We start from the raw sequence: 27,376 nt of genomic DNA on the forward strand, positions 1-27,376 counted from the left end.
ATCATAAAGCAATAGCTTTTAAACCAAGGTACTTTAAATGGGATAACTTACAGAATATGGTCAAAGACTGGGACCTATGACTTTTACAGAAATGTAACTTTACAAATCTTATAAAACATTTTATGATATAACATTATCATCAGTTTATGGCATAATGCAAATATCATAAAATATCTCCTGTACTAATGTTTGATTGTGCTATACAATTTAACATAGGCTATTTTCAAGGCTGATGTATCTCTGAATGTATCCCAGCTTGTCCAGCGATGTTAGTACATTTGAAGTTCTGTCACTGTGTAGTCACCACTATTTAAACTATTTATTTATTTATTTGATTTGTCAGTCATTACAAGATAATAGGTATAAGGATAAACATAGTTATGAATACAAGAAATGAGTACATATAAGAAAAATAAAATAAACAATAAGACAGGGACAGTAAGCACTTTGGTGCGCTTATGCACACCCACTACAGGCCTCTTAGGAAAGGGGTGAGGTCAATAGTAGACAGTCTAAGGTTAAAGTTTTGGGGGTTTGGGGAAGAAACCACAGAGTCAGGTAGAGTATTCCAGACATTGACCACTCTGTTGCTGAAGTCGTATTTCCTGCAATCAAGTTTGGTGCGGTTAACCTTGAGTTTTTATCTATTGTATGCTCTTGTATTGTTATGGTTGAAGCTGAAGTATTCATTGACCGGTAGGATATTGCAGTGTATGATTTTATATACCATACTTAGATCAGACCGAAGACGGCGTAATTCAAGGTTTTCTAGTTCTAGAATTTCAAGTCTGGTGGCATAAGGTATTCTGCAAAGAGTAGAGGAGTGGGGCACTCTTCTTGTGAAATATTTCTGGACTTTCCCATCTGTGCTAATATCAGATACGTAATGTGGGTTCCAGACTGATGAGCTGTATTCGAGTATTGGTCTAGCAAATGTTTTGTATGCTCTAGTTAGTAGTGTGATATTACCAGAGAAAAAGCTACGTAGGATTAGGTTAACAACTCTTAATGCCTTTTTGGCTATGTAGTTACAGTGGGCTCTAGCACTTAGATCATTAGAGATGAGTATTCCAAGGTCCTTGACAGAGTTTGGATCATCAGCAAGGTTTTGCCTATTTAGCTTGTATTTTATTTTCTGATTTTTTTTTGCCAATATGTAAGACAGAGCATTTATTTGTTGAGATTTGAAGTTGCCATTTGTTTGACCATTCTGATACATAGTCAAGATCTTTTTGAAGGGTAGCGGTATTGTCTGTGGTGTTGAATAGCATTACATCATCGGCGAAGGGAACAGTTGCTCTTAACATGATTGCAGAGGTCATTTATATAGAGTATGAAGAGAGTTGGTCCTAGAACACTGCCTTGGGGGACTCCACTGTTGACAGGTACAGAATTTGATAGGACATTACCAATTTTGACCATTTGTTGTCTGTTTGACAGAAATGCTTCTATCCAGTTATGCAGGTGTCCAGAGATACCATAAGATTTTAGTTTTAGGAGTAATTTGTCATGTACCACAGAATCGAAGGCTTTACAGAAGTCTTTGTAGATTGCATCTATTGCTTTGCCCTGATCGAGTTGTGTAGTCCATATGTTTTTGCAGTGTAAGAGTTGCAGATTACAGGATAGTTTCTTTCTGAAACCAAATTGTTTATTAGAGAGTAGTTGTTTGTCTCTAAGTGGAGGATAATGGATTGGTTAATAATTGATTCCATGACTTTACAGGTAATGCAGCATAAAGAGATTGGTCTGTAATTTTCAACTAGGCTAGGGTCTTCCCTTTTGAAGATGGGGATGACCGTGGCTTGTAACCATAGGTTTGGCAAGGAGCTGGTCCTGAAAGATTTTCCAAAGATTATACTTAGAGGTTCGGCTATGGCAGTGGGTAGCTTTTTTAAGACGTAGGCACATATTCCATCCAGTCCAGTAGCTAGAGATGGTTTTATATTGCGTAGTGCTTTTTCAACATTGTCTTCTGTAAAATCAATATGTATTAGATCATTGTAGTTGTCTGTGGTTTGACTAGGAAATACTGGGCATGATCCATTGCTGTTTACAAATACTGAGCCAAAGAATGTGTTAAAGAGGTTGGCTTTAATAATGTTGTCGTTGCAGTCTTTACCATTAGGTTCTTTCACGGGTGGGATGGATCTTGAGTCTTTTAGTTTGTTGGAATTGGTGCGTAGAAGGTTTTCCTTTTTAATGTGACAGTTGGTGGATTCAGTCTTTATCTGGTGGCATAATTTTTTGTATCGGCTTTTGAAGTTTGCAACATGACCAGATATGTTTTTCTGCCAAAGTGATCTTTTTTTGGATTGAAGTTTCCTTATTCTTATGGGTAATCTGTTTTTTTCTGGTTTAGGGAGTTGTTATTGGTACATATAGTTTGATGACTCTTTGAACTTCAAATAAAAATATGTTGTAATGGTCTTCAACAGTATTGCATCCAGTGAATAGAGATTGCCAATCAAGGGATGAGAGATCATTGTCTATAAGATCATAGTTGCCTTTTTTGAAGTTATAATTGGGGATCACATTGTTGTGATGATTTTTGTGCAGATGTATGTTGAGACAAAAGTCAATCATGTTGTGGTCGCTGTTGGAAAGGGTTCTTTAATTTGTATTCCATAAATTTAATTCAAACTATTGCAGAAGATGAGATCGAGGCAGTTGTTAAGTCTAGTATTGTTGGTTACTAGTTGTTCCAATCCTAGATTTGTTACAAGATTGTAGAAGGTTGCATGTATGGATTCAGTATTACATTCGTTTAGGGTCCAGTTAATATGAGGTAGATTGAAGTCACCAAGAAAGATAAAAGCATGTGGGCAGGATGATGCCCATGTTAGTCATGAATTTAGTTTGTTTACATGTTTGATGTCATAATCAGGGGCTCTGTAACATAGTAAGAACTGAAATGTGATATTTAAGGTCAGTTCACAGATAATGGTCTCAGGAAAAGCAAGCTCTTGGGTAACTTGGGTTTTTTTTAGATGTAAGGACTTTTTATAGAAGATAGCAACACCACCTCCTCTACGGATTTCACAATCTGATCGGTAAACATGATAGTCTCTTACTGTGGTAATGGAGTCAGGGAGAGATGCATTGAGCCATGTTTCACAGACAAATATGATGTCAAATTTAGCCGTATTTAGTAAGAGGAGGAATTCAGGTATTTTATTCACAAGGCTTCTTGCATTGAGTAGCTTGCATTTAAGGCCAGCTTAGTTGGAATTGAGGTAGTTCGGGGCGTGCGTGCCTAGTCTTGGGTGATGGTGGATTGGTTGGAGTAGAGTTGGATGCTGAGTTGTGGGTTGTGGGACTTACTTTTGATACAGTCTGCAAGGTAATCAATGTACAGGTCCTTCTCTCCATTATCTAGACGTTTTTTGAGTCTAGCCAGGTCTCACATACAGTCTGAAGATCCCAAACAATTTGTGTTTCTTTGCTGTATTTTCCTTTAAGAATATTGCTAGGCCTAGAAGGAGCAACAGATGGAACATTAAAAATATGATTTAAAGTCTGCCAACTGGATAATAAACAAATATCCTTGTTATGTCACTAGTAGCATTACAAGGAATCAGGATGCCTTGAATATTTAATTGAGAAAAGGAAAACTTTCATCTTCAGCTAAGTAATTAGTGCATAATATTAATTCAGTTCCCTTTTTCTTTCTTTCTTTCTTTCTTTCTTTCTTTTCTTTCTTTTGTCTATTGTGTATGTGTATACGTATGTTTTTTTGAGTGTGTTTGTGTATGCATCAGCCTGTGAGAGTTGTTTTGGGCAATGTTTATCATATATCATATAAATAATAATAATACTGTTCATGTTACTTTTTCAGTGTGCATAGAATTGTGTGGGAATCCTGGGAATTAAAGCCCAACACATGCAAAGAGTGTAGATTAAGAAGGCTGTAGTAGATGATCCTTGAAATGTAGCATAACAACTTGTTCATAGGAACAATTATATCATGGCTGATATACTTTTTTATGAATGTGTACGAAATTGGCCATGCCATGAAATTTTGAGAGGACTAATTGCTCTAACATCCATATTTCTTTTTTAAAAAAATGTACCAGTAGGCTGATCAGTTACTGTAAGTGTAGTTCATTCCTCTTTTGACATACTTCTGTCTGCTTCAGACAAATCGTTTGACAAGTGTCAAACAATACTTTATGTCAAGATGATTGAACGTAATACAAATAGAATCCATTGTTGAGGTATCATTAAAACTTGGATTTGTGATTCTGTCACTTTCAATTTCTGATTCACCTAATCCTTATAAGTCTAGTGGGCCTTTTCCAAATCTCTTGTATTTCTAACAAAGCTCCTATGAATCACACTTAAATGAGCTTAAAGTATTCTTATGCTATTTGCATTCTTTGTAATAAGCCAATTGTCCGAAAGTAAATCAGCTGCAACCTGTTCACCCAAAGCAGTTGCCCTTCTGGTAAATAAGTATGAACAGATAATGTCAAACTCAACCTTCAAAAAAACCAAGTTTGAAATTCTTCTTTGTGTAAATTAGGATGTGATGAAGAATGTAAAACTAGTCTGAAAGCAGAGATGTCTTCAAAAGACTTTCTTCAGCAGATCTTAACAGAAAGACAGGCCGAAAGCAGGAGAGCCAGAATTGTTTGGACTTTAAAGACAATTTTCAATATTTGATCAGTCCTAGCAAACAAATGGTAAATAGTGCAGAGCTATATAATCATATAGTCAGTAATTATAGAAAAGATGTACTATAATCATTTATTACCTGAGTAACAAATATTATTTCATCTCACAGGAAATTTTGTTGTTCCATATTTGCCACCAACGGTTTCTATATTTTAATAAGTGTGAATCTAAATATAAGTATAGTAATTGTCCCTTAAGTACTTTTCTCACATTTGGGCAATGAAACGTTATTTAAACTTAATTTGTGTCATTCATGAAATGAAATTCCTTGCATCATAATCTATTGCTACTACAAATCACTTCTGTTACTTAGTTTGAAAACAGTGTGATTTATGTCTTGTGACGTGATAACATATACATGTAACTACTCAAGTGCTTGAAAAAAAAAGTGGTAATCCATATTGATATGAGTAGTTAAACACTTAGGCAGCCTGATATTAGACAGTATATCACAGTCATCTATCCATGGCTTTTATGTTTGTTCTTCTTTAAGCATGGAGAACATTGGAAGAAATTGTTTTTTGTAAACTGGACTGAACATTCTTAGATAATATTTCTAAAGGAAAGAAATCTGAAGTTTTGGTTATCATCCCCCAGAAAAAGATGCATTAATTTATTTTAAATAATGTTCATCTCTTTTGTCTGAAAACCGTTATGTTACCCAAAATGAAATTCCAACAACAGTATTGGAGAACTGGAAAGAACATAGGAAGATGGAGAGACTTCTCTTGCAGATAAAATTTAGGAAGCCAAGAAAGAAGTTAGTTTCTTTCTACAACTACACCCACTCTGTTAATGATAAGCTCTACCCTGAGGTAATGCTAGATCCTGGAAAACTTGCCTGTAGTAGGATAGAGCAGATATTGTCAACATATGTCTTCCAAACGTTATTCCCTGTGCTCAGTTGTTCAGTCCCTAGTCATCTCAAGACTGGACTATTGTAATGTGCTCTACATGGGGGTACCCCTGAAGAACATTCGGAAGCCGCAATTGGGCAGAGTGTGGCAGCACGGGCAGTTTTGGGGGGCCCTAGAATGTCCCCAGTAACTCCATTGCTTTACAAGCTCCATTGGTTACCAGTCTGCTTCAGGTGCAATTCAAGGTGTTGGTGATTTCCTTTAAACCCTTCATGGCATGGGCCCAGGTTATTTGAAGGCCTACCTCACCCCACTGGGATTGGCCCATACTACTTCTGCCAGCGGAAGAGGGATGTTGTGGGTCCCATCAGCCTGATTATTCCAGCTGGCAGGATCCAGGAGGAGGGCCTTTTCTACTGTTTCTCCTGCCCTCTGGAACATCTTGCACCCCCATGTGAGGTTGGCCCCAAACCCCCTATCTTTTTGTAAGGGCCTAAAGATGTGGCTTTGCCAATAGGCTTGGAGCCCTAGTGGTGGAACAGCGCAATAGAGGTGGTTGATTGAGTAATAGCAGATCCTCCTGCCCCCTTCACTCCCGCCCTCCGAATGTGTCTTTAGTTTTAATATCTAATTTTAACTTTTTATGCCAATTTTTTTAGGGTGGAAGCTTTTATCAGCATAGACAGTTCTGGCTTGCCCTCACCCACTACATGTGACCATTTTCTGCCTAACTTTCAAAGCAGTATTTTCCTGCTTCTGTCAGCCCAGGCTTTGCTATTGTATTTGCTCTTTACTTTCTTCTTTGCTAAGTATTGCAATTTGAAGTGTGGATATGCCCTTTCTAAAATCTTCATCTTAAGATAGAACATAGGATGCCATGGTTGCTTAATAAAAGGATTGCTCTCAAGTGGCCAGTTTAGAAGAACCAATGAGGAAAGATAAGAATATAAAAGACTATCCAGTTCCATCTACGGTACAGAGAAGCAATGTTATTCATTCAGAAGATAGTGAGGCAGGATTAGGGTAGGGTATTATGATGGGACCAAGGATGAGGAAAAGGAGGGAAAAGATGGAGTGGGAGAGTGAAAGATGAAGGCAGCCCAAGCTTCTTCAGTGAAGGAATGTGTTCCTTAACTTCATTGTGGATTCAACTGCACGCTTTTAAAACCTGAATGAAAAAGAAAGGGAAATGCAGAATGTCTACCCTGCCAAGTCCTTTTAGATGGCAATCTTTGTATACAGAAACAAGAAATCAGATGCTTTAGCAAGGGCTCCTCTATCAGTTGCATTTTTCCAAACACAAACTCCCCCACCCAGTTTTCTAAAACAAGTTATACAAAAGTGAATGTAAAAGTAAAATTAATTATACAAATGCTTGTGAAAGGTGAATTGTGGCTCTCTTCTCCATAGAGGTTTAAAAAGAAAAGAAATTGCTGGAGACTTAAAGAAGGCTTTGGTATGTCTGGATACTAATTGTTTAGTTGTCTAGACGGTGATGATATTATTACCAAGTTATGTACAGAATACTTTGTCAGTGTTTCCAGCGCTGCCTAATGATTGCTTCACTCTATTCTGTTGACATGTGCAAAAGCTCCCCTGATATTTATTTTTATCATCTTGGCACAAATATTGCAGGATCATTTTAAAACCTATAATACAATAAGCCATATATTAAAAGTGCAATATGGATTTAAATGAAGAAAGCAACTGAATAATGTAGCAAGAAAAAATGGCTGGGAAATAATAGCATTACATTGTTGAAGCAGTCTTACTTCTTAAGAATTGGCATGTTATTTCTCCAAGGTCACCAGGACATACTTTAATTCACTTAACTGTATACAAGCTACAACATGGGCTAGGCTGCCTATTTAAGCTTTTTTAAAACCCCACAAGAACAGCGAGGCTATGTTTGCACAATCTTGCTTTTAGTCTAAGGCCCTCATCAGCTTTGGAGTAGGAGGTGGAGTAGGAGGTCACATTATTTAAAAAATGGTGAGTAGAGTCATGATAAAATTCTTTAAATATAAATAATACTAGATAAAATTATATTTAATTCAAATATAATGTACAATCAAAGATCCTAAATACAGTTAATATGACTCATTTGTTTAATAAACTTCCCTTTCTGTCACATTAAAAAGTGCAGTTTGGCAGCGATTTCTGGACAGGCTTCAAAGTTTTAGAGAGACTACATATGGTTTTGGAACAGTAAGTTGTGGTATGTAGCTTAGTTGACTTTGGCTTGGGGTGATATATGAACACAGCTACAGTGTCTTGTAAATTGTAGTTTAGATTTTAAAGTTAGGTCTGAATCAGGCCATAATTCAAGAAATCATGGTTCAGAAACCAAAGGTTTCAGTCTCAACAGATCAGAATAAGCAATATCTGGTTTAAAAGAACAAATTAAGATTGATGGAAGACATTACAACTATTATATAATCCATAGCACTGCTTGTTCCATATGTAATCTAAATCATAGGAGGATTGATATGCCAAAACATGTGTTAGTATCATAGTGTGCTTGTATGCCTTTCAGTCAGTGTGACACCTGGCAACAGCCAGGACAAGTCTCTGCAGTTTTCTTGGCAAGATTTTCAGAAGTGGTTTGCCACTGCTCTGGTGTGGCGCAGTGGTTAAAGTGCAGTATTACAGACAAACTCTGCCCACAGCCTGAAGTTTGATTTTGGGGGTCTCAAGGTTGACTCAGCTTTCCACCCTTCCAAGATTAGTAAAATGAGGACTCAGATTGTTGGGAGAAATATGCAAATAATGCTTACATTGAGAAGTGGTGGTGCAATGGTTAGAATTCAGTATTGGAGGCTACTTCTGCTGCCTACTGGCTGCCTGCAGTTTGGCAGTTTGAATCTCACCAAGCTCAAATTTGATTCAGCCTTCATCCTTCTGAGGTCAATAAAATGAGGACCCAGGTTGTTGGGGGCATCTGCTGACTCTGTAAATTGCTTAGAGAGGGCTGTAAAGCACTGTGAAGCGGTATATAAGTCTAAATGCTACTGCTATTGCTGTTGCTGTTGCCTGCTTCTTAGGGCTGAGAGAAAGTGAGTGTCCCAAAGTCACCCAGCTGGCTTTGTGCCTAAAACTGAATTCATCCTGGTTCCTTAACCACTACACCAAACTGGATCTCTTGCCAGTCTTATGACAACTCTCTAAGAGGTATGTCCATACAGTCAATAACTTTTGTAACTTGTCATTTTTATATACTTGTTTTCTGGCTAAGAACTACCAACTTTCCCAAAGGTGCCCAGTAAGTACCAACATTGAATAAAGGCTTGAATTTGATCCAGTTCAACATTTGGTCAGTTCAACATTTGAATCATGTAGGCAATTATGGAACAATATTGAGAAATTACTATAGAAAAGTTATTTAAACCTCCCTTCATATGTAAATTACTTCATATATAGTGACATTCTTTTGTGTAGATTTATATTTTCATTTCAGTCAGCCTTAGCATTATACAGTCATCAACAAATCAAAATCCTTTGATTCTTGCAAACACTTTTAAACAATTTGTTAATTGTTGATAAGCAGGGGAGCAATAGACATTGAATAAGCTAAGGCTTTTTCTATGTTGACTATATTTACTGTAACTAAACTAAAATAGGTATCTGTATTTTTATACAATAATCAAAGCAATTTAGTATTTTTATTTGTTGCTTCTCTTTTCATTTTGATTACCAGCTACCACCAGGATAGTTATACCCTGTTTGGCACATGTTTGTGATCTATTCCCCCGCCACCGCCTTTATCAGGGTTTGTACTTTTATGGCTGTCCCTTTTTGTATTTCCCTTTCTTCTTTTCCTTCTTGCTTTTTCTCTATATTAACGATGCATTATCTCTCCTGATCTCTGAAGAATGCGGGCGTGTGATTTCACTTTATCTAATTCTCATTTCAAGAGGATAGAAGAATTATACACAAGTTTTTCCAAGACATGTAGCAGGCGGTGGGAAAACAATGGATGTTTCTAGCAGCTCTCTATGGCCTCCACCTCTCCAGATGCATAGAACCAATCAGATTAGAGATGAACCTAAACCACCTCCCTGGCAATACACACATGTGCTTTTATCAGCACATCAAATGCCTGAAACTACCTGCCAGCCTGCCATCCACACAGACTTGTTGCGCAATTTAGTTTGAAAAAGGAACAATAGTAGGTTTGAACAAATATGTCAAACTGGCTGGCATGTTGATGTTTTGCATTGTTTCTATGTTTGTTTGGAGGGTTTTTGGCATTGTTTATGTTTTAATTGGAAGTCATCCAGAGTTATGAATGTGAGATGAGTGGTTATATCTTGCAGAGCCATGAGGAATTTTGCTCAGTATTAGAACATGTTAATAGAAACTAGTTATTAGTTTCCCATACAGTCAAAGGAAGCTAATCATCATCATCATTACCACCACCACTATCATCAAGTACTAGGAGTAATTCTTTTTATTAAAGATGTACACATTTGGTAAATAAGCAAATCACACCTCAGTTAAATCGCAAAGTAAGATGTCATGAAAAATGCCTCAATTGTAACTTTTTTAAATTGGGCAACTGGACACACTGAAATAAAGTATAATCAATCCCCCCAAAAGAGGACTCTCTTCCATTCTGAAAAATTTAATAAGCTTAAAAATATCTGGGAATAAGAAAAATAGAAGTCCTTTTTGCAAGGCAAAAACGCTGCTGATATAACAGAATAACACTCAGGTAAATAACATGGAAAGCCAGTTTCTTAGTATGATTTTTTATAAATATGATTTTATTTTAGTTTTATAAATATTATTTTATTGTATACATTACTATTACTATTAATCCTCCCTTCCTTTCACCCATTTCCTCCCACTTATGACTGTATGACTGTAACTTTGTTGCTTGTATCCTAATGGTTTTTTGACTGTTTCCTAGTATGATTTGATTGCTTAATTGTACCCTATGACTATCATTAAGTGTTGCACCTGATGATTCTTGACTCTTGACAAATGTATCTTTTCTTTTATGTACACTGAGAGCACATACACCAGGACAAATTCCTTGTGTGTCCAATCACACTTGGCCAATAAAGAATTCTATTTCTATCTATTTAGTGGTTAAGGCAGCTGGCTAGAAACCAGGATACTGTGAATTCTACTCCCACTTTAGTTATTGAAGACAGCTGGGTGAACTTGGTGTCACTCTCTTCAACCCAACCTACCTCACAAGTCATTGTTATGGGGCAAATAGGAGAAAGAAAGTGTCTTAGATATGTTTGCTGCCTTGAGTTATTTGTTATTAAACTAATAAATCAAGATATAAATAAATGAGTAAATAGTCTGACAACCATCCAATTATGGAGTCATACGAAGCATTTAGTTCATTGTTGTCTGCTATATGTATACATACAAAAATGTGTTTTGAATTGTTAATGGAAAACATACAATTTAAAAGTCACATGTACAAAGTCATGGTATAATCCATAGTTATTTGGGTTTAGTTTTTTCCCCTCATGTGTTTTAGTAGGAAAGAGCTCCGCTTCTTAAAAAATGGTTATGAAAACTAGAATCATTCCCCTAGGCTGATATTTAAATATTGTGGTTGAAATCAATTGGCTGTTACTGTGACAAGACAGTGCCCTCTGAACAACCATGTATGCAAAAGGTATTTATTCACCGTAATTCACTTTTTACAGTGGTTTATTTTGTGGTTGGGTTTATTCAGTTTCAAAGAAGGGAGGACAACTTTCTACATTTGACCTTTTGTTGGCCTTTCTTTTTAAAATACTGGAAAAGTTCTACAGGATGAAGCATGAGGGTTTAGAAACAGTAATTAACACAGGCAGACTTAATATCAAAATGGAAAGTTAGCATGAATGTTGTTTTAAGTTTAAAGAATAATATAAGACCACAGAAGTCTAGAAGTCTGAATCATTGTATTAACACTGATTTCTTTCAGAGGTAATTACAATAAGTTACATTAATCTCATTCTTGTGTAGATCTTACTTTACATCCTGATATCCCATTAAATCTATTTATAAATTTCTGGGGGCGGGGAAGTCAACATAGTACATTATGCCATTCCATTCCATCCCATTCTATTCTACATTGTGTGAGCCTGAAAAGAATAAGTGCCTTCTAGCCAGGTTTTTTTTTTTTTACTCCTGGCAACTGCTTGGATAAGTCCCTGCAGTTTTATTGGCAAGGTTTGTCTGAAGTGGTTTACCATTGCCTCCTTCCAGGGCTAAGAGAGAGAGACTGGTCCGAGATCATCCAGCTGCCTTTGTCCCCAAGGAAGGACTAAAATTCACAGTCTCCTGGTTTCTAGACTGAGGCCTTAATCAATACATCAACAGGTACATCATGTTAAAAAAAAAGTAGGGTTTCTGTGTTGTAACTGCCCAGTTGACTTTTTAAAACCACCTCTGTAGAGCCCTTTGCCTGACATTTAGCATGGCTGATTCTGGATAGATTCATCTTGTACAGATAATCATTGACTTACAACAGTTCATTTAGTGACCATTAAAGTTACAAAGGCACCAAGAAAAGTGACTTATGACCATTTTTCACACTCACAAACTTTGTAGCATCCCCGTGATCATGTGGTCAAAATTCAGGTGCTTGGCAACTGGTTCCTACTTATTGAGTTGCTGTGTCCCAAGCCCATGTAATCACCTTTTGCAGCCTTTTGACAAGCAAAATCCATGGAGAAGCCAGATCCACTTAACAACTGTGTAACTAACTTAACTAACTTACTAACTAACCGCAGTGATTCACTTAACAACTCACGCAGAAATGTCAAATGGGACAAAACCCATTAACAAATGTCTCACTTAACAACCGAAAATTTGGGCTCAATTGTGGTTGTAACTCAGGGACTACATGTATTGCACTTTTGACATTATTGAAAAGATCTTAAGATATAATTAAAATTAAAATCAGTTATTTGAAAACAAGCTCACTTTACTTTATTCAAATATCTATGTAACATTTTAGTTTGTGGTGCCCTTTATGGGAAGATGAAATCTATCTATCAACAATATGGAATTCCTGCTGTCATTAGGACCTGTTTCACTGAAGGCCTCAGAAGCCAGCCTGGCCTGACATCTAAAAAGCCTAAAGCAGCTTACCTCAAATGTTGCCTTTCACACATGTTGGATTACAGTGCTCTTGAATTAGCTGTACACATGTATCTTCCCCCTGTCACCATAAACCATGTCTTTGTGTTTGTTGGGACTATAATTACAGCACATAAGGTTTTTCTCCCCCTCACCACCCAAGTTATGATAGTCCATTGGCTTGTGGTTTCCTAGCAGAAACTACTGGCTAAAAGTGACACATTTTAATGAAGTGTGTTTATCACACATTGCTTACCTTTGTGGATTACATTTTATTGAATTAGGTGAACATTAGGGTATATGAGTCATTTTCTTTTACCCTTTGCCAACTCTGTGAAAAAAAATGATAATTAAGTGAGTAAAGCTGCCATCTGATTACTACCTACTATTGGTGGTATGTCAAATAGCAAGCAATGTGTCCCCAAAGCAGTTAAAATCTACATGTTTAAAAAACTGAGTAGCCTGGCCTGGCATCTAAAATATCTAAAGCAATTTAATAATTCCAAAAGTCCCTTTTATGTGTATTTGATTGTAGTCCCCTTGAATTAACAACCTTCTTAGCCAAAAGCTTCCCACCAGTTATGGCTTTGGTCATCTGCAATATCTGGAAGATGATAAATCAGGGAAGGTTGGCTAGGGAAGGTTGGTTTGAAACATGAAGAAATATGGAAAAGAATTTTTCTCACTAATATACAGGATGGATTTTCTCTGCACACTGACATTATTCTAAAGCAGCTTCCAACACACAGAAGACTTCTACATCATCACTTCTATCCAAACAGTTCAAAGATGTCATAGATAGATAGATAGATAGATAGATAGATAGATAGATAGATAGATAGATAGATAGATACTGTGTTTCTCATATAATAAGGCCGGGTCTTTTTTTTTTTTTTTTTTGAGCCCTGAAAAAATGGCTAGGCCTTCTTTTCGGGGGTGACTTAATTCCCCCCCTTGCATCTTTGGGCGGGCAGGCAGCGATGGCTTGGATGTTGACCTCGGCATTGGTGGGGTACTTAATATTGGGGTCAACACAGGCAGCACCATATCCGGGTGTACAACAAAAGTACTTCCTAACGGCAAGCCCCCCACCATTCCCCCACATTTCGCATGTTTTAATATAGGCCTTAATTTGGGGGGAAGGGCTTAATTTCATTTCATGCCTATAAAACATGCTGGGACTTCCTATTCGGGGAAGCCATATTGTTGGAGAAACAGGATAGATAGATAGATAGATAGATAGATAGATAGATAGATAGATAGATAGATAGATAGATAGATAGATGATAGAGATAGTTTCATCCATCTGTTTAGAGGCAAAGACATACTGCTTTGATTCTTTGTCCTCTAATATTCTTTTATATTTCCTGAATAAAAAAAGATGGCTTTCCCCTGTCAGAATATGTAGAATATGCAGGATGGATATCCTGATCTCAATCTCCTTAGTGCAGAGAAAAAAGATCAGAATATTCTACACAACACCAAAGCAGTTTTCCTAATAGGCGTGCTACTCAGACAGCACCGCACAAAGCAGACAATCACAGCTAGGCATGTATTGCATTAGTCATGCATAATTTTGCCCATATCCCATGACCAGAGAGTCATTTCCCATTTATAAAAAACTTCCAAAATAAGGCAGTGGGTTTGGTGCTGCACACCACAATGCTTATATTACATGCCTTGCCAGGTCCTATTTGCTTTGACTGCCAGATTTTGAAAAGCTATCCTATCCTGTTTAAAAACCTTAAATGGCATCTGCTCAGCCAGCCCAATGTCTAGCATTTGAGGTTTGGCACCCACAATGTTTCTGCCTCTCGGGAGTTGTGTCAGGAGTGCTATGAGTCCTATAATGGTAATCCCATGAGTGTTCCTTTGATTTGCTACAGATGTTAGTAACTTTGTCCATCGAAGTGAATAGTGAGGGACAGATTGCTGAGATCCATGATTCTGGGTATTTTAATTATAGTGTATTTCACTAGGTTTGGTGTGTTGTGTACCACTGCTGCCATGGATTCTTTCACTACTTCCATAATTACAGACATAAAGAATGCTGTGATATTAAATAAAACCATAATTTCATCTTCTTCTATTTTTAAATCTTTGGTTTTCTGGAGGCTTTTTTATTGTCAAAAGCTCTTATGTCAAAAGCTTTTTTTAGTGTCAAAAAACCTCCCCAAAGCCTAAGAAGGGAACAAAATGATCAGAACACATCCTCTCCAGCACGCTACACTCAGATAAACAGGGATTAACCTCAGACAATTAAGCAGAAAATAATGCCCTAATCAAGGAACCATCAAAGAGAAAATCACACCCAGCCAACACTGGCATGGCAAGCTATTGTCTATATACAAGAATAAACCCCACACTCACTAGCACTGATGATGCTACCTAGACACGTAATGAAACATCTGCAAGCAAACAATCAACCAACCTGAGAACTACATATATTCTATTGGAACAGTCTGTTTCATTTCAACATTATACCAAGCATCCTTCTTCATACTTGCCATTAGTTTAACTCCATACATCTTTGTGTTGCTTTGTAAAAGAAATATTTTCATTCCATTTCAAACAGCTTCCACATCCTCTTTCCTTACATCCCCTTTCATCCTTCACTTATTCTTTCAATATTTCATCATAAATAAATAAATCATGCATTTAGATTTAGATTCATTCTTTTTCCATATGCACAGATGAATAGACATACTTAAACCATATCTTGAAAGCAGACTTTTTTTTCTAAGAAATCACTGTGCAATCACCATGCTTATTCATTCTTGACTATCCAATGAACCAGCTGCTTAAAGTGTTCCTTGTTTCATTTCGATTCACATATACTTATTATTAGCAGAACACTTTTTTGTCCTTTTATATTAATTCAATTTTTAATTTTTCCCCAAACCACTTTCTGATTCTTCCATTATCACCTTTTTCTGAATCATAGAATATAAATGTCACAAATCTATGGATTTATATCATTATACACAGCACAACAACAAACATGATGCCATCAGAACAAATGCAATCAAAGCCAGTATAGAAAAAATCTGCTGATGACCCCAAATTCAGATTCTGCAAAGAATTGGATGAAACCATTGATCACATACTGAGTTGTTGTAAGACAATCGCTCAGACTGACTATAAACAACATCACAACACAGTCACTCAGATGGTCCACTGGAACTTGTATCACAACTACCATCTGCCTGTAGTAAAGAACTGGTGGGATCATAAGCCTGAAAAAGTGGTCAAAAATGAGCATAAAAAACTACTGTGGGACTTCTGAATACAGACTGATAAAGTTTTGGAACATAATACCCCGTATATCACGATTGTGGAGAAGAAAAAAGTGTGGATCGTCGACATTGCCATACCTGGTGACAGCAGAATCGACAAGAAACAACTTGAAAAAAACCACCGGACCATCAGGACTTGAAAATCGAACTGCAGAGACTCTGGCATAAACCAGTGCAGGTGGTTCCAGTGGCACTCGGCACACTGGGTGCTGTGCCTAAAGACCTAGGCAAGCACTTAAAAACAATTGGTACTGACAAAATCACCATTGGTCAGCTGCAGAAGGCCACCTTACTGGGATCTGCTGATCCGCCGATATATCACGCAGTCCTAAACACTTGGGAAGTGTTCAACTAGTGATTTGTGATACGAAACCCAGCATAGTATCTCATTTGCTGTGTACACTGTCATTTTTTGTGAATAATAATACTACCGTGTTTCTCATCTAATAAGGCCGGGTCTTTTTTTTTTTTTTGACCCCCCCAAAAATGGCTAGGACGTCTTTTCTGGGACGAATTAATTTCTTCCCCCCCATGCACCCTCACCTAGAGTGCCCTGCAGGCAGCTACACCTTGCCATCAGCCACTCCCGCTTCCACGGTTCTTGCCACTGCTGCTGCTGTTGTTGGAGACAGCGCTGGCAAGAGAGGGACAGCTGCAGCTCGGCCTGGGCACAATTGGAATACAGGAATGGGCTGTGCACCAGGACTTTTGGAAACTTGCAGAGCCCGAGGCTGGAGCACCAAGGTAGCAGCAGCAGAGATGCTCGCTCAGCTCTTCTCACGCCCACCCAGCTGCTCGGGATTAAACCAAAATGCAGTGTGCGGCACTCCCAGGTACCTCAAAATGTTTTGTTTTTCCTGTTGTTACGGGGACAGGGCAAAAGCGGGAGTGACTCAGATGCTGTTGTTGGAGACGGTGCTGGCGAGAGAGGCACCAGCACCGGTGAGAACCATGGAAGCTATGGAGGCCTGAGAAGCAGCTGAAACGCTGCCAGTGGACATCCCCGCCACCCACCCGCTGACCCAGGTCTTCAGCAAAGGCACTTGGTGGGGGTAGGGAGCCGTCTTCACTCCGCCATGATTGGCTGTTAGGAGCGGCTGATGGTGAGACGTAGCTGCCCACAGGGCACTCTTAATGGCAAGTTCTGCCCGCCTTCCCCCCCCCAATTTTGCAAGTTTTAAAACAGACCTAAATTGGGGGGGAGTGGCTTAATTTCATTTTATGCCTAGAAAACATGCTGAGTCTTCCTATTGGGGGGGCATATTGTTGGAGAAACATGGTAATAATACTACTAATACTAATAATAATACTAAGTCAAGAAGGTTAGAAGTGAATACTTCATGATCTCAAGATCTAAAATGGATCTTAAAGTCCAAATTCAATGGAGGAAATGTCATCAAGGCAATTAACCCCTGGGCAATCCCAGTTATTAGATACAGAGCTGGAATAGTGGATTGGGCTCAAGCCCTGGATAGGAAGACCAGAAAAATAATTTTAATGAGTCATGTCCTCTCTCCATGCAGCAAAGTTAACAGACTCTACTTATGAAGGAGCAGAGATGGACATAGAATGTTGAATGTGAATTGAAAGTTCAAGAAGGAAAAGCTCATTGGAAGAATATCTGAAGGAGAGTGAAGTATACCGTGTAGGCTTGCTAAAGTTCAGAGAGACCAAACTGGCTTATCAGAAATTTGAAATGAAGAATAGAAAAGTGATATAGCAAGGGAAAGTATTATATAGCCACTACATTTTTTTTTTAAAAAAACTAATAGGCTAAGCAGATAATAACAAAATATGGCAGTGGCTAAGAGCAGGAAAGTTGAAGAAAGACACAGAGGCGCAAATTCTGACTGCACAAGATGAAGCCTTAAGAACAAACATATATAACGCTACAATTGAGAAGATAGCAAAAGACAGCAAATGCCTTTTCTGAAAAGAAGCTGAAGAAAAAGTGTACTATCTAGAAAGTTGCTGCAAAAAGATTGCACAGACTGTTTACAACAATGAAAAATTAGCAACAATTGAGCAGTGGAATATCTGCAAGAAATACAACTTGTCTGCAAGCAAGAACTGGTTGAACCACAGAATTAATAAAGTAATAGCAAACAAAGAAGCTAAAGTGTCCTGGGACTTTAGAATTCAAACAAACAAGCAGTGACCACATAGCACCCACATTTAATCATTGTTGATAAGGAAGGTAAAAAAAATCTGAATAGTGGATGTTTCAGTACCCAGAGAAGGCAGAATGCAACAGAAAGAACTGAAAAACAGATAACAAAATACAAAGATCTGAAATAGAAATAGAATGACTATGCACCCCCCCCAAAAAAGCAAAAATAGTACTAATAGAAATAGGACCTTAGGTGCAATCTCAAAACAACTGGAGCATTATTTGAACATCATCAACATTAACAAAATTACCATCAGTCAATTGCAAAAGGCAGCTTTATTTTGAACAACTTACAGGTAGTCCTTGACTTACAATTGGTTGGATTTTCTACTGGTTGCAGCATCCCATGATCACATGATTCTGTTTTGCAAAAACTCAGCAAAAAAAATGCCCTTTGGATAAACTAGATTCAGGCTTATAGCCCCATGATTCACCTAATATCCATGTGATTCACTTAACAACTATCATAAAAATGGTAAAAAATTGGGTCTGGTCATGTGGTAACCTGACTTACAATATCCCCAAGGTGCTTTTTCAAGAAACAACTGGGCTTTCTTATTTTTTCTTAGAAGACGTTTCACTTCTCATCCAAGAAGCTTCTTCGGCTCTAACAGGATAGTGAGGAATGGAAGGATCTATCTATCCTGTCAAAGCTGAAGAAGATTCTTGGATAAGAAGCAAAATGTCCTCAAAGAAAAAACAAGTCCAGTTGCCTCCTGAAAGAGCACCTTTGGGACAACCATGACCTGGATGACTGAGAATTTCTACAGACTAAAAGTCTGACTTACAATGGGTAAATTATGATTGTAAATTGAGAACTATCTGTACATCTTGCAATGATAACGTTAACATCATCAAACAACATCTCTTTATTCCAGTCCATGGGAAGGATTTAATACATGGATAAAAATGCCAAATAAAGTCTAAACATCTGGCTGACTATGTGACCAACCAGAATAATAACAACATACAATAATTGCATTTTATTCATAATTAAACATATATTTGTCCTCTTTGCATACACATAAATTTTATTTCACCTGAAATCATATTCAGGTTTATGACAGGTTTATTGCAACATATTTTTCCTTTTTCTTAGTTTCACAGATACACTATGTAAGTTGGATGGATGGAATTTACATTTCATATACCATGCCCACCCGCTTCACTAGGGCTTATTTGGGGGTAGGGATTATATTAGGCGCATCCCCCCAAAAATCAGGCTAGCGCTTATTTTTTGGGTGGGTCTTATTTTCAGGGAAAATACAGTATTACTTCTGTTACTATTACTATTTGCCTATTCCTATTATATCCCAAGTCATTATCTTCCATATTCCATCATGAGCACATCATGAGCCCTTAGCTATTGCTTCCTGTTATCTGTTCAGGCTTTGGTCCATCAAGATTTTCACTAGTTTTTAATAAGATGGATGTGTAACCTAAGATAACCAGCCTTTGTTGCACCTGTGCATCATTGTGTACTAACAGTAAGGATAGTACTGATTTATTTTGTCTTAGTTGTACCGGTGTGCCATAACATAATCCTGCATCAGTTAACCATGGTGTTCTGCATGGCAGCGTCTGAGGTCCCACGCTTTTCTTGCTCTATATTAATGATTTATGTGATCAACTTAAAAGCAGTTGCATCCTTTTTGCCAATGACGTAAAATTATTCAATACTACAGATAACTCTGTTATTTTGCAAACTGATATTGACTACGTGTCTGAATGGTCATCTATTTGGCAAATTCAAATTTCGATGATTAATGCTCTGTCTTACATATTGGTAAATGTAATCAGAATGTCAAGTATAAAAGCTAGGTGGCATTGAACTAGCTGATGACCCTCACTTTGTCAAGGACCTCCATGTACTTATCTTGGATGATCTATGATCGAAAGTTCACTGTAACAGTGTTGCTAAAGAAGCATTAAGAGTTGTAAATTTAACTTTGCAGTGTTTTTTTTCTGGAAACATTCTATTGCTAATTAGAGCTTATAAAATTTATGCTAGAGCAATCTTAGAGCATTGTTCAACTGTTTGGAATCCCCACCATATATCTGACATCAGTACAATTGAGTGGGTTCAGAAGTATTTCATGAGAACAGTCTTGCACTCTTCTGTATACAGTAGAATTCCCTAAGCTACTAGGCTCAAAATTCTCAGTTTGGATAACTTAGAACTGCATCACTTGTGGTCAGATCTAGGTATTGCATACAAAATTATATGTAGTAATGTCTTACCTGTAAATTACTTTTTTTTTCTTTTAATCACAATAATACACATGCTAACACAACCACTTTAAACTCAATGTTAATCATTCTAAACCTGACTGTAAAAAATATGATTTCTGTAATAGAGTTGTCAATGTCTGGAATGCTCAACCTGATTCAGTTGTTTCAGCTACAAAATTTTCACAGTTTCAGTCACAAATTGACTTCCGTGGAGCTTGCATCATACTTAAGTGGTTAGTAGAGGGGGCATGCATAAGTGCACTAACATGCCTATCGCCCCTATCATTGTATTTTTATTCTTTTATTCTTGTTCTTGTTTTTGTTTGACAAATTCTAATAAAGAAAGAAAACATCAACCAACATCATTTCAGGTGTTTTCAGGCTACTGTATGCAAGCTAGCATCTCTAATCTACAGATATCTCTTACCTGCATTCCCTCAAATGCCACATATATTGTACAATGGCACTACTGAAAGTCCTGAAGGATCCAGCACAGTGATGGTGCAGTGGTTGGAATGCAGTATTGCAGACTAATTCTGCTGACTTCCAACTGCCAGCTGCCAGCAATTCGATCCTCATAGGCTCAAGGTTAACTCAGCCATCCATCTTCTGAGGTCAGTAAAATGAGGATCCAGATTGTTGGGAGCAATATGCTGACTCTGTAAACCATTTAGAAAAGGCTATAAAGCACTGTGCAGCAATATATGTCTAAGTGCTATTGCTACTGCTATTTATTACTTCATTAGTTATTAGTAAATTAGTAAAGCTTGGAATTTGTTATATCAAGGGCTCAATAGCAAGATGCTCAAACCCATCACTGGACTATTCTTTAAATTGTAGCAAGCACATAACTGTCCTGATCCTACCTCTTCTTGCATAGATTTTGACTGGGCAAAAGAAGGATTTACTTGAATTGATACTAATATATATCAAGAAAAGTTAATAAAAAGAAAATGTGGCTCAGAAATGCACACCGTCTCTAAACTTAGCTTTTCTGCATCATCAAGTGTGTCAGATACCAGAAATCTGATTCCAGAGGGCCACTCAAGGCTGAACTCTTAAAGAATGTCTTTCATCCTAATCATTGCTTCAGTGAGGAGGCTTGTTTACAGTCTGGAATCACTCCACCCTATTCCCTGTCTGACTTGTCATACATTACCTTTCTCTTCAAATGCCCAGGGTTTTTTGAGGAGCAATACACAAAGCAATGTAATCCCTTCTTTTTCTCTGTCAAAGATTTTCTCAAAGAGGATCATATTAGAAATTCTGCTTGGGATCACTGTTACTATAATTCTAGGGAGATGTCCAAAAGAGTTTCTTTCTTTTAAAAAGGAAATTTCACCATTGGCTCTTTGCCCTGAATTGGCAGAAGAAGTGCCAAAAATGGAATGTCATGAAAATCCAAGCGGTATTAGTTTTCATCATTAAGCTTGAAATGGTGCATTCACGTTTAGTTTGTTTTGTTTTTTCTCATTACTTGATGCAATGCTAGCTGTTCCTTGTAAGACTTAACAGATAATCTGAGGTAAAACTAATGAGAAGGGGTACGTTCAGAATAAGTATAGGACTGTTAACATTTACTTTATTTGGTTATGTTCAAAATATTTTTTTAAAGAATTCATGGATTGTGAAGCTTTTATGTATCAGAATAAAGTTTTTCTTTAAGTTTATCCCCCGAATAAGCAGATCTTGTGTTAACAGATACATAATGGTAAAATCCATTGAATGCAGCTTTTGTATACACGACCTCATCAGGGATACCCACAGTGCTCCTGGAAATATAAGGGTATTATCCAATCAGAGATTGTATTGGATACAAACTCCACATGATAGATAACGAATAGTGGAAGTAGCAAAATATGATAGGTGTTAAGTTTGAGCAATGAGAGGCTGAACCAGAGCATGAGTGCAACAGTACTTTATTTTACAAATAAAGGGCTGACCGTGCTTGCCAAGCCTGGAACTGGCTCGCAGCAATCAGCAACCAGTTGGACCCCGCAGCCTGCTTTTATAGCTGGCTGCTGGGGAGAACCAACCAATGGGAATGGGGGAATATCGCCCACACAAAGTGAGTGGACCTGAGTGAGAACTCCTTGAGTCCTCAGGACATAACACCCCTTCCCCCCCAGATGCGAACACGCATAGTCCTTGAGGTAGACGGGGGGGGTTGTGTTGGCGCCCGGAGCGGCGCAACTCGGGAACATTGTCTGTCTGTTCGGTATCAGTCTGTGACGGTTGAGCCGGCATAGTGTCGCCAACACTCTCTCTGGACTGGGCATCCTCGGAAACCACCGGGTTGGTTACTGGGGTCGAGCTCTCGTGGGTTGGATCAGGTTGGTCAACTCTCTGGGCGCTGTTGTCCGAGTTTGGGCTGACCGGAACGACCGCTGGCGCAGACTGGTCGCTGGGTGCGGTGTGGCTGGGCGGCGGATGAGACGGTTCCCTTCGACTGGAGGCTCTGGATTCTTGTTTGCGAGGCTGCTGAGGCGCCTTCTGAGTTGGTCTATGTGTCTCCTCCAGACGCGACCATCCTCCAGCCTGACTCTATACGATCTCGGCCCGGTGACGGCGATGACCTCGCCCGGAATCCAAAGTGGGTCCCCAGCGAAATTCCTTGCGAATATCGGCTCCTGTAACATAAAATGTCTAACCCCGAAGTGGAAGCGAGGGAGAGTCAGGGCAGTATTGTGGGTGCAGTCTATCTAATACAGTCCTCAGGCGCTGGCCCATCAGAAGTTCCGCTGGGGACTTATTGGTGACTGCACAGGGGGTTGAGTGCTGGCTCATCAGGAACCGTGAGAGTTTGTGGTGCCAGTCATCTCTGCCAAACCTAGCGAGGGCCTCTTTGGTGGTCCTGACGGCCTTTTCAGCCAACCCATTACTCGCAGGGTGAAATGGGGCTGTGAAAATGTGGCGAATGCCTAGGTTGGCTGCAAAACGGCTGAATTCTACTGATGCGAACTGTGGGCCATTATCGGAGACCAAGGAGTCGGGTAGTCCATGTGTAACGAACAGGCGCGTTAACACGTTGGTGATTGCTAGTGTGGTGGTCGTGGATAGCTGTGCCACGTCTATCCATTTGGAATAAGCGTCCACGACCACTAGGAACATCTTTCCATGCACGGGCCGGCCAGATCGATATGGATTCTAGACCAAGGGCGCTGGCGCTCTCCCATCTGGTAGGGGTGGCGATGGGGGAGCAGGACGGGATTCCTGGCAAATGCTGCAGGAACTTACCCAATTGACAATGTCCTCGTCTAGACCCGGCCACCACATGTAGCTGCGTGCTAACGCCTTCATTCTCACAATGCCGGGTGTCCCTCGTGCAACGCTCCAGGACTCGGGTACGCAGCGAGGTCGGAATGACCACCGAGTGCCCCACAGTAGACAACCCTGCAAACTGGACAGCTCCTGCATGCGAGTCTTAAAGGGTGCGAATTTGTTATCAACGTTGCCTCCCGGCCCCCTCCTCACCCAGTCGAGCACCTGGGCGAGCATTTGGTCTGCCTTGGTTTTGGCGGCGATGTCAAGGGCGGTGATGGGCAGGTCCAACTGGGTGATTTCAAAATGGCATTGACAGGAGCTGGGTCTTCAGCCGGAGCGGTAAGGGGCAGCGACTGAGCGCGCAGCGTGGGATAGAGTTTTGCCCGGGCGGTGGATAAGTTTGTATGAGTAGGCCGCTAGGAAAAGTGTCCACCTTGTCATCCTAGGGGAGAGGACTTGAGGTGTCTGTTTGTCGCCGGCCAGTAGGCCCAGGAGGGGCTTATGGTCGGTGACCAGTTCGAAGAAGTGGCCAAAAGGAATTCGTGAAACTTTTTCACGGCTGCAACAGCTGCTAGGGCTTCCTTGTCTATTTGGCTGTATTTCGCTCCGTGGCCGAGAGCGTCCTGGAGAAAAAGGCGATGGGGGCCTCGGCGCCATTGGCGAGTCGGTGACTAAGGACCGCCCCAATTCCAAAAGGGGATGCGTCTGCTGCCAGTACTAAAGGAAGGTTGGGGTCGAATTGATGAGCACTGCCTCTGACGTAAGTAGTGATTTGACGGCGTTAAACGCCTGGTCTTCTTTGTGCCCCCAGTGCCACGGTGACTTTTTGTCTAGTAATCTGTGTAGGGGTTCAGCTACTGAGGCTTTATGGGGCAAGAAGGATGCATAAAAGTTTAGGAGCCCCAAGAAAGCTTGTAGCTCCGTTTTGGAGGTCGGTGTGGAGCTTCGTGGATCGCCCTGACCTTGGACTCCAGGGGTGAATGCCAGAGGCGCCAATTTTATAACCCAGAAAGTCCACCTGTCTAGTGGCAATGGCGCATTTTTCTTTTTTTTTAACTTGAGGCCATGCTGTCTGAACCTCTCTAACACTGCTCGCACTCTCTGGAAGAGTTGGGGTCTGTCCCTGGCCGAGACCAAGATGTCGCCGAAGTAGGGTACTACACCAGGGAGGCCCTGTAAAATCCGCTCCATGAGGGACTGAAAAATACCCGGGCAACACTTACGCCAAATTGGAGACGCTTGCATCGGAAGGCACCCTGTGAGTGACGATGGTCTGAAGTTCCGCTTGTTTGGTTATCAACAGGGAACTGTTGATATGCTTGAGACATGTCCAATTTAGCAAAAATACTGCCCGGTTCGAATGTGTGCAATAAGTGCTGAATGACGGGCACAGGGTAGGCGCTAACTTGTAAATATTTATTGATTGTTGTCTTGTAGTCCGAGCAGATTCTCAGGCTACCATCTTTTTTGAGGGTGTGACAATGGGCGCCTCCCACTTGGCGAAATCTGTTGGCTCAATGACCCCTTGTTTTAGTAGTTTATCCAATTCAGCTGCCTAGTTTTGGTCGAATAGCAAATGGAACTCTACGTGGTTTTAATCTGATTGGGACTGCCTGGGGGTCAACGGTGAACGAGATGGGGTTCCATTATAACACCCCAGCTCCTCGCTGAACACATCTGCGTAGTCAGCGAATAAGGAGTCAGTGTCTGAGGTTGAGACAGCATGGACTCCTGTTAACCCTAGGCCGAGGTGGGGAAACCAATCGAGCCCCAATAAGGTGGGTAGATTGCCGTTAACTACCACTAGAGGTAGGTGGCCTTTAAAAGCTCTAAAACTGACAAAGAACTTGCCTCTGCCGATCACGGGAATGGCCTTCCCTGGTAGTCCTTCAGACCGAACTGGCATCTCTGAAGCCGGGTAGTAGATAGGCTGGGGTGGAGTCTCTTGAGGGTGTTCCACGAGATTATTGAGAGCGCTGACCCTGTGTCAACCTCCATGTGGCACGGTTTACCTTCTAGGGAAACGGAGAGAGAAATTTTACTAACAGTGTGGCCAGTACGCCTGGCAAGGCGGTGCGTGCGACAGTTTAATACTTGCCTCTGTGGTCCCGAGTGCGAGGACGGGGTCTGTGTGCAGCGCTTTGGGGGCTTGGCAGACTCTCGCAATGTGCCCCCTCTTATGGCAGTTGTTGCAAACGGCTCCTTTAAACTTGCAGGTGGCCCTTTGATGTGATCCCCCACAGGCTAGGCACAGTGTGATGTGCTTGGGTGGACCGGTGTATTCTTGTTTGGCCCCTACCTGCGACCGTCTGTCATTGGTGAGGCGATGGACATCGTTCTCATCGTTGTGGGCTTCCTCCGCTTCCACCTCTTCGGAATGGACTGGGAACGATGCTAGCTTGGCACTTGGGCCCTGAATTTCGGTGGCTGAGTTCGTTGCTAGCTCGGCTGCTAGGGCCTCCTCTACGCTTGCGCAAGTTTGAGGTCTTTTTAGCTAGCAGTCGCCTCTGTAGGTTGAGATCCTTGACCCCACAAACTAATTGATCGAGGAGCATGTCCTCCAGGTATGTTCCAAACCCGCAGTGCAGGGCTGCTGTTCTGAGGGCGCCATATATTGATTGATGGTCTCCTTACTTGATTGCTTCCTCATACGGAACGTGAACCTCCTGGCGATTTGTGAAGGCCTGGGAGCGTAGTGGTTAGTGAGGATCTCAAGCAACTCGGACCACGGAACGTTTTTCAATTCTCTCGGCGCTTACGAAAGTGCTGCGGCGGTATCGTAACGGTGGCTCCGCAGTAGATTAGGAAATAGGATTTTTCCGATGCTCTCCCGCATCCGACAGGCCGACCGCATCGATGTAATGATTGAAACGGTTCTTATACGATTCCCACTTCTCTTCGTCTGGTTTAAACGCTGGGAATACTGGGTTGGAACTCATGGTGCTGGAACGGCTGGGCTACCTGCGGAAAAATCTCTCTGGGACTACGAGCGCCGTGAGTTACTAGTGATATCAGCTCTGGAGAGGTTTTTGCTAACCTCTCTTTCTCTCTCTGGGTTACCACGTTGGCTGCTAGCCGTTGGAGGTGTCTAGATTCGCGCCAAAAAGTGGGCGTTAGTGACTCTCTACAGCGCTGTGCTGTGATTCCTACTGGCTCGAAATTCAAATGACACCCGCTTGAATTTCACGCCAAATGCAGAGCGGCTGCGGCTCGCAGCGCTTCACTTTCCCCGTAGCGGGCTAACAAGCGGCTACAGACGCTTCTAACTTTTTGACTCAGACCGCTTTCTCTGGCTGCGGATCTGCGTTGCTCTTTTTGATCGCTGTTTTGTTAGCTGACCGCTCTCTCTGGCTGCGGATCAGCGTTTCCTTATCGCCAGCCGATCGCTCTCTCTGGGCTGCGGATCGGTGGCTAGTGACTCAGCGGTTGCAAGGTGCATCTGGTAGCCATCCCACCTTCGTCGCCAGTGTTAAGTTTGAGCAATGAGAGGCTGAACCAGAGCATGAGTGCAACAGTACTTTATTTTACAAATAAAGGGCTGACCGTGCTTGCCAAGCCTGGAACTGGCTCGCAGCAATCAGCAACCAGTTGGACCCCGCAGCCTGCTTTTATAGCTGGCTGCTGGGGAGAACCAACCAATGGGAATGGGGGAATATCGCCCACACAAAGTGAGTGGACCTGCGTGAGAACTCCTTGAGTCCTCAGGACATAACAATAGGGATATATCTTTACTACCCCACAACACCTTTCCCTCACCAAAGACTTATACATAATATACAGTCAAA

The sequence above is a fragment of the Pseudonaja textilis genome, chromosome 7 (assembly GCF_049901715.1).
Source record: "Pseudonaja textilis isolate UNSWEBS1 chromosome 7, rPseTex1.2, whole genome shotgun sequence".
NCBI classification, from domain to species: domain Eukaryota; kingdom Metazoa; phylum Chordata; class Lepidosauria; order Squamata; family Elapidae; genus Pseudonaja; species Pseudonaja textilis.